Genomic DNA, 12774 nt, shown 5'->3' with positions numbered 1-12774 from the left:
TGGTTTTGGCTCAAAATTTGGAAGGTAACTATAGATCTAGAATCTGTGTACCAAATCTTATCTGTCTAGCTCTGTTCGTTTAGTAATTATCGTGTTAACTTATTTTCGAGCAGACGAACTTCGTCTTAATCACTCTCTTCCACAAAATTTACTCAAAAATTGATGGAAATCCGCACATTTCGTTTCAAGACCGTATTGTTACGAATCTGTGAGGCGGCTTCCCAGCATAGTCGGTTCCATAGGAGGTCCTAGAGCTTGGCGACCCTTTGGCGACGAATTTGGCGACTTTGGCGCCAAAATAGATTATACTCGAAACATCGAAAATTTTCCCGATCCATCCAGTAGGAACCGAGTTACGCCTCGAACGTTCCTGATTGGTTGAGAGGCTTCTAGCCCCGCCTCCTGAGACCTATAAAAGGAGCTGCAGCTGCCGGAGAGTCGACGGTGTATTGAGCAGTGGTGGACCAGTGTTGAATTGAGTAGTCGAAGAGTAGTCGGAACCGATGGTAAAGAACTGGCCTTCCAGAGAAAAGCGGAGCAGCGACGGAGTGAAGCTAGTGCTGCACTAATCTGTGTGCTACTGTCTGTAGTAGAGTCTGTTGTATGCTGCTGTGTATACTGTTGTATGCTGCACGTTTCGGCTGAAGATAATCGTCTTCTGTGCTGTATATAGTTGTCGTCTTTGTGCTGTCCTGTGTGTCTTCGTGTAAATAAACGTCGTTGTTTTATTTTCTACTGCCGCCTGGTGATTGAGCGTTCTTCACACCATATAACCCCCACTATCCAAACGAACCCCGGAAATTTCGCAACAGTATATTAAATTTCGACCGTCTAGTTCAAGCCGTTTTTGAGTTATCTTTGCCACACACAAACAGAAATTTTCCAAAAATGTGTTTTTCGAATTTAGGGAGATCTAAAACGTGGAAGTTCTTCAACATATTGAATTCGAATTTTTTGACGATTAACAGACTTTCACTACACTACATCTATAAGAAAGTAAAATTATCTTTTCTGTGATACCAAATTTTTAACAGACAAATTAAATTTTTATTTTTAATCATTTTTTTTTAATTTAAACAATTTTTCCAAAATTTTATTTCACACAAAATAAAAATAAAATTTAATAATCACGAGCACGTTCTGTGTGCATGGGAAAAAATTAGCCTTTATCAATGCGTTGCCATCACATTGACAAAAGCTCAAATTAAAACATTAAGCTAACTTCTATTGCAAATAAAACTTAGAAAAGTATAAGTTTCAACTTTCGTCTTTCAAAATAACAAATCAACACAAAATATAATATTTTCTTCAAACATAAATAAAAGAAAAACATTTCTGTGAATTTTTAAAACATTTATATTATTAATTCAATAATTCTGTAGTATTTAAGGCAATGTGAATTATATATATACAGGATGTTCATTCGAATCGGATCCCAAAACCTTATTTCTAAACAGTTAATATTAGGCATACACATCTAATAGAAACAATTGTCTAAGCGAAGTAAAGAATACTATTTTATGTAGTTTGAGTCATTAAATGTTCCAAAGAATTATGAATTTTATATTTTTATACAGATTCTCAGCCCTATGAGGCATAATCAGCAAAATAATCTTGAAATATTTTAAGAAAAAGAAAAATATAATTCTATTGCTATTAAAAATGAATGAGTAAATTTAAAATCATTATCAGTAATGAAAATTTAAATATCACTATTTTATAAAATCTCGCAATATTTAAAAGAAAAAGTGTTTAGTTTCAATAAACAAAAAAAAAGTCTTTGCATTTATTGAAGTAAAATTGTTTCCGCTTCAATTTAAAGCTCTTATTTTACCGGAACTGACAGAAAATTAGAGAGATATTTAGCACAATGAACAGAACGGCCTGATGCATCAGTAATACTACTAGTTAAATGACTTTCACAATTTAAAGCTTAAAAATATTTTTCTGAAGGATTCCTTATATAAAATATTTAAGCGAGCATTTTAACGAACATTAATGACGAAGAACTGGTTGGCAAAGGCATCTATTATTAACAAAGTCAATTAAAATTAATTTCCTGTTAATTTAAATATATATATTTATTTGAAAGAAATTTTCTAGAAAGGAGTATTTATAACTTAATAATCTGAAAAATACTTCTTAAATTCTCCATCCATTATGTATGTATGTATATGCCCAAAATATTTCGGATTTGCGTTGACTATAAACGAGCAAATAAATTAAATTTTTAATGTTTTAAAAATATTTTAAATTTTATTTCTGATTTCCGTGTTAAAGAAAAATATAATTTAGAGAGAAAGATACTATTTTAGAATTAAATGGTTTAGATTAGATGGCAACTGGAATCGTTTTCCGTTACGTCAAAATGACGTGTTTCCTGTCAATTCTATTTTGCAAAGGTGATAGTGCTACAATTTATGTTCAGTTTATGTTCTCTAAACGTAAATTGTTTTGGTTCAAAAGGTTTCGGTTTCTTCTGTATAAGATTAAAATAATTGCGGATTTTTAAATCTCACTATAAATGTTTATTGATTTTGATTAAATAAGATATAGTGAAATATGACAAAATACTTCGCTTGTTACCAGTAAAAAAATTCTAATATGAAAGAGATATATCTTGATTATATCTTGATGTAGATCATTAACCGATAATTATAAAAGAAGATTCTTACCAACAAACTTGAAATTTAGAGTGTGTCAGGCAATTTCAAAAGGTAGCTCGTCTCCTCATCCAATGTATGTTGATAACAATAAATATTGGCAACAGTAATCCTATGTAATTACTTTAATCTTTCCCCTTCTGAATTCTTGATACACCAGATGCGATCCAATGACAACTCTGTAACGTTCAGCCGTATCAAAGTAATCTATCTAAATGGACATGGTGAAGCGAAAAACAGGATAAGATATTTACTAATTTAAGTTAAAGCAACTTTTTTATTGTTTCAAAAAGTAATTTTTAAAATAAAAAAAAATCAGTTATCCTCATATTTGGATTTTTTAAACTTCACTTTGATAACTCATTTCTTCTCTAATTAAAAAAAAATTAAGAAAATATAATTATTTATACAGCTATTTATACAATATTTATATAACTGTTTCTAAAGAACTTTTTTTAGCAATATGAGTTTACCAATCGCTATCTTTACAACAGCCAGAAAACCCTTAATCAAATTATACCTTTAGAGTTAACTATTTTTTTTTCTGTTGTTGATAATAGCCAAGACGACGCAACCAAAGTACAAAATCTCTGAACTAGCAACTGTTATCTGTATTTGTGACGAACGACAATAACAAGTCTTTGCTTGTATTTTATTTTACAATCGTAAATCACATATTACTATGAATTTAGAGAATCGGAAACTAATATTTAGTTTCAGTTAGTTAGACTGTAAGGACTCTTGTACGGATTTTAGTTTGTCATTGTTGAAATTAATATTATAGCAAAAGTTAAAACAAGCGTTGTAAATCCTAAAATACTGCATTGAAAAAAGTAGCAGATACTACGTCTGAGGCGATTAATGGATTCATTTCTTGATTTCATCACAATAAATAAAAGAATCCAAAATAGCTGCCATCATGGTAAAGGCCAAACATAATTCTGCAATTATGATATTAAATCCTTTCTTACAGTAGAAACTTTCTTTCATTATTACAGAAAGATTGGATGTTAAAAAAGTCAAATTTAGAACATAGTATCAAATTTTAAATCTGAAAATATAAATCGAAATTATAGTATTCTTATTTGATCATATCATGAATTATGATTCTTTGACGTTTTTATCACTATATCAATGATTTCCACTATTATTTTCATCAAGAATTCTTAAGTTCCAACCTGTAGAATTTCGAACAGATGAGAAAGCATGACTTCCCCATTGTTTACTTCCGTGTAACTTTTATGTACATCAACAATAAATTGAGGAAAATTTTTTACCTACTTTCCTTTTAGTAAATTATCCATTTTAAAATATCCTCTTATCGTTAACAAGCAAAATTTTGACCTTCAAGATGGTGTGAAAATATATCTTGTGAGATAATTTGCACCGAAGTTACTATTGTAAAACGACGAAATTTCCATTAAATGTTATTTGATAAAATATTTAACTTTTACATTTTGAAAAGTTGATGCAATTCTTTCTCTTGTCTTAAGTGAACAAATTTTTGCTGAATTCAGCAAAATTACCTAGGTGGAATAGTGGAACATACATAAATAAATCGGTACTGAATATCGAAGAAATCAGCGCCTTATTTTATTCAAAAGTATTTCTAATAACGCAATTTACAATAATAAGGATGGAATTTTCAACTATCCTAATAGTTTAGTTGATTAAATGTTATCTAGATCATACTGCCTTATGGAAATCCACAAATTAAGCTGATATTTGCAACTTATTAAACACAATTTTGATACTTTTCAAGAATTGCAATTGGAATAGATGGCGCTGCATGTACTCGATTTCGCTGTATATGATCTCTTATATTGTAAAATAACTTCATGTCAACGCTGAAGTTATTTGATTGCCAATCTAGATAAGTAAATGTTTATTACCTATTGTTGCTAGTGATGAATGCCAAAATATGTTTACAAATTGACACTCTTTTCTTAAAGAAGTGAGTAATAAGATATGTCGGCTGTCTGTAGGGACTGAGTACCCTTTATAAAGTAGTCTTGCTTATAGTAGACAGTGTTCTAATTTGGAACAATAGAATGAAATCCCAAAAAATGAATACTACACAGGTCAATAAATTTCCGAGGATACATTTCAAAAGCGCCGCGCCAATTTAACTTTGGGATCTCATGAATTTTGTAGGCATCTAAAATATATAGTCTAATAGTCTGGATAACATCCAGTTGATTACATGTTATTTAGATTATATGCTCATTTAAGATTGTCAGTAACTGGAAGACCAAGCTTCGCACTCGGCAGTTATTTTTAAAAGTTTTTTTTTCAGAGATTCGGAGATAGAGTTACGAATCTCATCTTGATACATATGAATATTTTTCAATCTTACCTACACATGAACTGGTCATTTAAATAAAAAAAATGATGAATGCACTTAGTTTAATATGGTATTTGAAACAATCTGCCATATTATAGCATTTATTTTACATTTTATACATCGTTACTTACATTTTTTTAATTTAAACAGTTTTACCATAGTGAGATTGGGTCCTAGATGGTGCTATATGACATTGTCAGCATGAGAGCAAGTAGGAAAAAGGCTTCAATAGTCATAATTTGTGTGTGTGTGTGTGTATAATCGCGTTTTTTCAAGAAAGGCACCTATATCAATAAACTTAAAAAGTAATACCTTATTTAATTTTAAAATTTGATCCAAATCATAAAAGCCTTTTCCGAGATACACGAGATAAATTTATTTCAGAGGTGGCGGCAGAGATTTGCCGACGGGGGGGCAAGACAAATCCGACAGGGGGGCAAGCATAATATCTCTAAATTGGCCGCAAAATAACTCATAATAATTAATTTGACATTTAATTAAAGAAAATTAAATATTATTTAACTTCTTTTTTATTCAGATGCTGATCCTTTTTTTCATTGTTAAAGCTTTATAAAGGTATTTATATATATATATATATATAAAATGGTTCTCAGTTTCTTTTACTAACCATCAAAAAATTGTCAATATTTGAGTCTATTTTTTTATGAGTCTCTGGAGATTTAATTTCTCTGCGATCTAATTTTAGAAAAAATATTGTCACATTCCATTCTAGATTGTAGTATATAGATAGAAACACATATTGCAACAGAATGACGTGTCATGCTAAATGAACAAATGCATATTCTTACTATTTTATATCAGAAGCTATATAAAATAAATGTTGGAAACAAAAGTTTTATTTAAAAAAACTCTTTTAGAAATACTGAATAATAAATAAAAAATATTCGATCTTTTCGTCAAAAACCGAATTATCTGCTTAGTCCCCTACCTAAAATATTTGTTAAGTAAGGATTACAACAACGAGCAAGAATTAAGATGTGTTTCGAATCCCAAGAGAATAAGTGCGCGTACTTAACAAAAATTTACTATAGTTCGGACACGAACAATATAGAATGCAGAAAAGATACAATGTGTTGTTTTTTTAAGAAGGCCGGAGAAAATATTTTATAAATATATGTACAAACATACTATTTTATGTAAGATATGAAAAATATTTTTATGAAAAACGGAATGCTTAAACATTAGTTCCCTCTTGTATTTATTTTTCTATATTTATTTAATCTTAAAAAAACCATTGCATTTTATTTGAAAAAAAAAATTAGATCTTGAGCATGACTTCCCCTATCTCTATTTTTAGGCATGCATTCTTATGGTTAAGTACTTTCTTAATTCGAAGTTATTTCAAGTTAATATTCCTACCAAAAGGTGAGTTTCATTCCCTCAACTGCACGCATTGGTTTTTCTTAACCCCTTCGTATACAACGGCGAGTCTAACTCGGGTATAGAATTATTTTATTTTTAATTTTAAATCTGCAATGAAGTGAAAGTATTGAGTAATTTAAAACGCAAAAAACTTTTGAAAATGTATCATTACTTCAAATGCCCTTATGTTTTTCAGGGGATTAAGATAACAATAATTGTCACAAATAAGATCTGGCATCTAATTAGGAAATAAAATAAGTAAATTCGTATGTCAAGGGTTAATGTGTTATTTATGAATATTCTAAGAATAACTATTTTAATCATCTCTTTATCAAGACATCTTTATTCAAAGTCGATTGAAAATTTAGAAGCATCTGAAATTATATACTTTTTGCCGAGAATAGTAATTGAAAGAAAGGTATATATAAATGATACGTTCTCCGACTATATAGTCATAATATTCAATGCAGAGTCTGAAGCATTTAGGCAGTAATTTATTTTTTTTAAAAATTAGTGCATACTTGGATAAACTCTTTTAGTGTAACTAAGAAGCCACACCAAAAATATTTTTTTTTTGTCGTCAACTGCAGTCGGTAATATTTCTTTAGTGTAATAATTGTAGCCTAATAAATTAGATTGAAAAGAAAATAGATATTTTACTGTTAAATCGATTTAATTTACAGTTATGCAATCTACTTACTCTAGTGATTTATAATGAATTCGCATAGTTTGGCTGCAGCAAAAGAACTCTTCTTAGCATGCATACTCACAAGAGTGTCAAAAGAAAACAGTAATTTTTTTAAAATTTAGTTTAACCATTAACTAGATTTTAGTCAGGCAATTCTCATAGTGAAATGAATAAATAAATTTATCAATTCATTTCTCAGGAAGTAAAAATTATATGAAAAAGATGACGATTAATTTTAGAGCTTGGATTTGAATTATGAATTTTAGAAAACAACTCTATCGTTGGACTACAACTCTATCGTCTATCTAATATAAAAGCACCAACTTCTCTATTAAGGTAATCGAAGTGTCCGATGAAGACAATTTTTTTTTCCATAATTTATGATAAAATTTTAGCCAAAGGATAAAGATTGTTCGGTAAAAATGTGACGTCGTATTCAATTGCCAGATTATTGATTATTCTGCTAAACATAGTATAAATTATATTCTGAATAAACATTATGACATTTAAATAAAATGATTGAGAATTTGGACTCGTCGACATCCATTTGAATTCTTAGTAAACCGATCAAAATTTTTTGACAAAATGAGGCATGTATTATTTCTTATTCACATGTCGACTTGTGGGTTATATCGCGGAAAGTAGCGCAAATTAAAAGCTTCATGAACGACATTTGAATCAAATGTCTGAAAATCTGTGGATATAGTCTTCGACATTCATCACATTCAGTTCATAGTCGGTCACCCAAAAGTTATCGGCAGAATGCGGCATCTTATTCATTTGTCGGATATATTGCCAAATCCAGTGCAAATTATAAGCTAAGTGAACAACATTTCAATCGTCTGAAAATCTGCAATTGCTAGCAAAATGAGAATATCACTTCTTCGATATCTTATTCACTCGTTATCTTGTCGGTTATATTGCCAAAACTCGTACAAATTATAAGCTTAATGAAAGGCATTTGAATCAGATGTCTGAAAATCTGCGAACTTAACGTCTTCGACATCCATTGCATTCAGTTCTTAGATCGGTCTATCAAAAATTGCCCGCAAAATACGGCATATTATTGACCTACCACCCTATCGATTATTGACCTACTGTCCAATAGATTTTGCCAAATATTGCCAAAACGCTTTAACCATTACTTGGATATTTCGATTGTTTACAATACATTAACTTTAAGGTTTATTTTAAATAATCATATTCGATAATGTTCAACTCTCTACAACCATAATGAAATGGTGAACACTTTTGCCGACGAAACTCTGGATTTCTCGCCGACGGGGGGCAATTGCCCCCCTTGCCCCCCTGCTACCGCCGCCTCTGATTTATTTATATGCAAGAAAAAATTCAAAGATATAATAGATTCAGTTTTGACCACGCAATAAATATAAAAAGATTAGTGCTATTCTGCCGTGATTTTAATACAGCATTAAATTAAGTATCAACAACAAATTCTTTAAAGATAGTCCGAAATTTGTTATTATTCGTTGTTCCTGGTTTAAGCAGCACATGGGAGGTTTTACAAATAGCATTCTTTCTCCGTTTTACAATATTCTAAATAAACTGACGTAATTTTGCCTAGCAACTACTCCGCACACCTGTAGTCCTTCTTTTTAGAACTCGTTTATATCGAATATGTAATAATTTATCAACACATGTGCTCAAATTTCAGATTTATGCTAAATACTTTGTCTATCTATTATTATTAAATCTTTACCAAGGTTATCTATTTTGCAGGCACGCTTTCCAGATAAGAGACTTTGATTTGTAAAAGTTGCAGGTGTTACTATTTTATCACATTTTAAACACCTGGAAATATTCTTTAATACGGCACTTACAAAAGACAATACAGTTGGGGGTTCGAATTCGCTTCAGTTTTTAGTTGGCACCCAGGTCGATTTGTCAAAAGGTAAGTTGATCGTCATACCAAATTTTTTTCAATTGTCGCCATTACAATTTTAATAAAATTTTAAATATAAATGAATTAATCTATGTGTAACTGCAAAATAAAATCTACAAGGACTACAATAAAATTTCAATTTATCCAAAAATTTGACTTACGTATGTTGGCTGTAAAAATGATTCTGTCAAGCATTTTCCCACTCTCTTAATTTTAAAAAAAAATTTAATATTAAAAAATAATGAATAATTAATATTACGTATTATTATTATTACCATTATGCATATTGAATACTATTTTTACCATTAATTAAACAGCAAAAATATGAATAAATAATTTAATTAGTATAATTAAAAATTATTATAAAAATTTCAATAAAATAGCTTATTTATTAAAAACCATAAAGAAATTTTAAATATATATGTATTAATCTATGTGAAATTGTGAAACAAAGTAAAATCTACAACGGGGACTACAATAAAATTTAAATTTATTCAAAAATTTGACTTAGGTATGCTGGCTGTGAAAAGAATTCTGTCATGATTTTTTAAAACTCTATTAATTTATTTTTAATTTTCAAAGTTGCTTAATTTCTTTTAAGTAAAAAATAATACATAATTAATACTATTATGCATGTATTATTTTTACTATTGACTAAATAATAAAAATATGAATAAATAATTTATTTAATGTAAATAAAAATTATAACTATAATAATTTAAATTTCAATAAAAAGCCTATTAATTAAAAACAATATAGAAATTTTAAAAAAAAATAAATGGATTAATCTACGCGCAACTGTGAAACAAAGTAAAATCTACATTAAATCTACTACAATAAAATTTCAATTTATTCAAAAAATTAACTTATATTGGTTCTAAAAATGATTCTGCAATAATTTTTTTAACTCGTTTAATTTATTTTTAATTTTTAATAATAAAAAAATAATACATAATTATTACTATTATATATATTTAATAATATTTTTAGTATTAATTAAATGGCAAAAATAGGAATAAATATTTTATTTAATAGAATTTAAAATAATAACTACAATAATAAAAATTTCAATAAAAAAGCTTATTTATTAAAAAAACAGTATAGAATTTTTAAGTATAATACTATAGTAAATATTCAAAATAAACAATTTTACGCAATTCATATCAAACATAATTTTAAAAAAATTTTGGTAAGTTAAATTTTTTAACGCTTTTTTGTTGTTGTTCAATCCCCAAGTGAATTAAACGTCTTAAAACTTTCATTTACAATAGCTGAAGGTACAAATTATAATGTATTTAAATAAAAACAAAAAAAAATTAGAGACAATTTTTACTTTTAATTTTGGAAAAATAAATTCGAATCATATACGATATTTTAACAGTATTTAAACAAACTATCAAAACAATCGGTGAAAAATTGAAATACTGATGAATTCCAATAAAAAACATTGATATTAGCTGTTATTCCATAAAATACACTATTTATGCATAAAGAAAGGTTCATGTTTTTACATATGCATAAAATCAATATGAATCCATGAAACCCTCTAGATTCAAGTATCCCTGCATTGGGTGAAAACTTGACTTTATGGATTTAGGCGTAAAAATAACGATTCGAAAACAATTTGTAAGTAATTTTTTTTATATAAAAACTAAATTTCAAAAACATCTATTTTTGACATTTACATATTGATATTGATTGTTGATATTAATTGTTTGGATTACCACATTGGTGGTAATCATTGCATCTGAATATCGATCTCAATCATAAAATGCATTTCATTTATCTGGCAACATCAAAACTACAGTAAAATATCAACTCTTATTTTATAAAGCTTTTATTTTGTGGGGGTCAAGTTTCGCGCCAATATTTCTCTTCCAATAAAACATTTTCTTTCATTCTTTTTGAGAACGAAATGTTCATGCAGATATTGGGGGAGGGGAAAAACAAAAAAAAAATTGGAAGCATCAAACAAATATTGATGTACTGTGAGCTCTCGAGAAAAGAGAAGACGACTCATTTGATTGGAGGAAAAGAGTTGACTAGTAGACTAATGAAACATCCAATGTACATTAGAATAGCAAAGAATACATTTAATTTTTTTATTGATAAAGGATGTAATAAAATTAACGCAAGATTTGAATTTTCACAATTCGTGCAGTAAAGTGTTGGCAATCCTATTAAAAAGACCCCATGACAGTTGATAGTTTAGGGTTAGTAAAACTGGAACATTGCACGATAGAACAACATGTTAATGCAAGATTTGAATTAAATAAAAGACAATTTTTTTCCCTTTAAATTGCAATATTTTTATAGAATCGTAAAATACACAGGAAAAGACTATTTACGGAATAACACATAGGGCAAATGGCCTCAATAATTTTGCTGACACGTACGCACTCTTGTCGAAAATTTCCATTGACCATTTTGCATAAATGTGACTGTATTTCATTGATTCAGCGTTGAATTTCCTCTTTCAATGCAAGCGTGCGTGTGGACTTGTTGGCGACGACCTTTGACTCCAAATAATTCCATAAAAAGAAATCTAGTGGTGTTAAATCAAACGATTTAAGGGGCCAATTCTCAAATTTTCGAATTGAAGCTGCCAAATTATTATTATTTTTGAAATATTATGCAACTATGAAAACACGTTGTTCTATCGTGTAACGATCCATTTTTACTAATCCTAAACTATCAGCTGTCAAATGGTTTTTTTTAATACGGCTGTCAACACTTTACTGCACGAAGGATGGAAAATCCAAACCTTACGTTAATTTTGATTCACTCTTTATAATCGTAAATTTAAATCGTAATCGTAATAATTGTAATCCTTTATAATCGTAATCGTTATTTAAAAATTAGTCACTGGAATTCTTGAATCAATGTAAAAAATTTTATTATGCAAATAAGAATACGCAAAAGAAAATAGAGAAGAAATTAGCCTTTTACTGTGATGATTCAGACAGTCAAGGAGCATCGAGGTGGATTTTTCTGTTAGGGGATACTTCCTTCTTAGAATAAAATGATGAACATGCAATCAGCCTTCTGGAGAAATTTTGATGAAAAACAAGCATCCATAATAAGTCATGCGATGTTGTGCCTTGATAATTGAGCAGGGCCACTGCTTGACCTGCATAACTTCGACCGGGAAACGGTATGTTTCAGCATATGATCTAAAAATCGTCCCTTTTTTGTGAAATAAATCAGGGTGATATAATTCATTCTCTAGATTAAATGAAAATGTTTAAAAAAAATTCTACTATAAATATATAATATTAAAAAGCAGTATTATGGAAATATTCATCGTCATCCAAATTTACATGTTAGGCTCAAAGCAAAATAAATAAAAAATAATAATTTATCTTTGTATCATTTTATTCCTGATGATAATTAAAAAACAAACAATTATTATTCTTATTTAGATACAAATTAATTCCACATTTACTGGATGAAATTGTAGAATACCCTTTGCATTTAGGATATTTGCACCGGAGTGACCCACCTACTTTTGGTCGATCTTCAATGTCCCCTCTCTTCTAAATTTCTCTACAAAAATAACTTCAAATAAACATTTAATAAAAATTTTTTCACCATACATTAGAAGTGAAACAACTACATAGTGATGCAAATTTCTTTCACATGGTTTTAGGAAGATTATTTGGGGTATTCGACATAGATTGCACAGAAAATAAAAGAAACACACACAAAAAAAATTCCTTTTCCATTCATTATCGCATTTATTAACAAAAGAAATCTCAGATTAGTTACAAAAAATATTCAAGATATGGCACGT

The 12774-nt window shown here is 28.8% G+C and overlaps 1 protein-coding gene across 1 annotated transcript in view; it reads left to right on the top strand.

Moving 5' to 3' along the window:
* The first annotated feature begins 8886 nt into the window (after window positions 1-8886).
* Window positions 8887-12774, top strand: part of LOC129956447 (uncharacterized) — a 33518-nt gene continuing 29630 nt past the window's right edge. Inside the window, exon 1 of the mRNA XM_056068329.1 lies at window positions 8887-8990. The gene's annotated coding sequence lies outside the window, so the exon portion shown is untranslated. The remainder of the gene's footprint in view (window positions 8991-12774) is intronic.

Source organism: Argiope bruennichi, chromosome 11 (assembly GCF_947563725.1).
Source record: "Argiope bruennichi chromosome 11, qqArgBrue1.1, whole genome shotgun sequence".
NCBI classification, from domain to species: domain Eukaryota; kingdom Metazoa; phylum Arthropoda; class Arachnida; order Araneae; family Araneidae; genus Argiope; species Argiope bruennichi.
The sequence above is the reverse complement of the archived record's forward strand: the minus strand, read 5'-3'. Positions and strand labels throughout refer to the sequence as shown.